We start from the raw sequence: 1,810 nt of genomic DNA, 5'->3' as shown, positions 1-1,810 counted from the left end.
CGTAGAAGTTTACCTCCTATTATAATTCAAATATCGACTCCCACTAAAACGACAATACTAAAATTCTCCGGACTCTAAAAAATCTAAACAAGACAGTTACAATAAATCAAAGAAGGTGGGACATAAGTAAATGTATAGCTGATGAGTATACTATATCCAAAAACTAAGTCAAGCCAAAATATAAGTCAATGAAGCAACTGTGCTAGAAACACGGGACTCGAGGGGTGCCTTACACCTTCCCCTTGGTCAATAGAATTTCTTATCCAGATTTCTAGTTCGCAGACCATTAAAAATTAGAGTCAACTTCCTTTTGATTAGGGGTAAAAATTAGGTGACTTGGAACACCAAAACTCGATTCCAAGTGGCGACTCTGAAATAAAAATAATCCCTTTTCAAAATGTCACTTTAATTGGAGAAACTCTATGTTCAAACACTTCGTTTGGGGAAAATAGGGGTGTGACAGTACCAACTTTCCGACAATGTAACTAGTGCCCTTACTTCAAACAAAATCCCTTTTGCACAAAAAATGCATGTCATTCATGGTATAAGGATTTATTCAACACTCACACTCAAAAGTAATTTCAAGTACTGTTAGTGCTTAATGCCATAAGCTTGCCCTTATTTTCACTGCTTAGACTCTCCAAATTAGACTCTAGGATCACTATAGGACTTTATTGGCTGGTAACGTAGGCTCAGGGTCAGGTGTGGTACATTTGGGTACTGCTTAGTGACTTTCTGCCCTCCTTGACATTACACTAGGATTTTAACCTCTTTTGCCCTATTTCTGTCATTACTATCGCTTTACCTTCTTTCCCTTAATTTTCTTCAACCACGGATCTGACTTTAGACTTTGTAGCTCTTTTTACTTTTATTTTATTTTTCTTTTAGCTTTCAACAAGTCACATCCTTTCCTCCTGTTTTCTCTCTTCTTTTTTTTCACATCACTCTTTTTCATACCCATTTTTCTTTCAGTTTCCTCTTTCATAGCCACCCTCAACTTATGGATTTTCCGTTAGTTGAGGTGCACAATACTCGATGTCGGGTCAGGGCCAAGATTGAAGTTACTTTTTACATTAGCCACCCTCAACTTAGGCTTTTGGCCTAAGTCAAAGTGCACATTTTCAAGGAGGGACCGGGGCCAACATAGTATATTATGGGAAGGTGAGAGTTTGGGGTTTGGAAAGAAATGATTTACTTTTGGGCTCAAAGTTGGATCAAAGGGAACAGTTATTTCATTTGGTTGGATCCTTCTTTTAGACAATTTGTGGAATTTTCAGAACAATGGCCTATGATCACTTCCTAACCTCTAAATTGAATTATCTTAGCAGGACTAACCGGGCAAGTTCTAGTTTTGCACAAAAACTGTTTGAACACTCAACGATTCTCACCCACTCTTGGCACATAGTTTCATTATCAAATCATCAGATTAACTCAGTTCAAGTTTCAGCTCAAATCATGCCATCGAGTTGATTTGTTATTATGTCATACTCAGAGCCAACATATTCAACTAATTGTAGCCTACAACTTCTAGCGTACATCCGAAAATCTAACGGGTATCATTTTTCATAAGCCATCATGCTTCTTTCTTTATCATGCTGCTACACATACAATCCTAAGACATGCCGGTTCAAAAAAATTAAACAGTCTCTTGGGGGAAAAGAGCACAGGCAAGAAAACCCCAAGAGAGGATTCATGAGTTGGGTTATTCAGACTTCACCCTATCACTCACAATCCATTTACCCCACCCCCAACAAAAATAGATGCACTTGTCCCCAATGCATACAAAAATAGTAAAAGAAAATGGATTGGG

The sequence above is a fragment of the Solanum stenotomum genome, chromosome 7 (assembly GCF_019186545.1).
Source record: "Solanum stenotomum isolate F172 chromosome 7, ASM1918654v1, whole genome shotgun sequence".
In the NCBI taxonomy this organism is placed as follows: Eukaryota; Viridiplantae; Streptophyta; class Magnoliopsida; order Solanales; family Solanaceae; genus Solanum; species Solanum stenotomum.
This window is presented reverse-complemented; position numbering follows the sequence as displayed.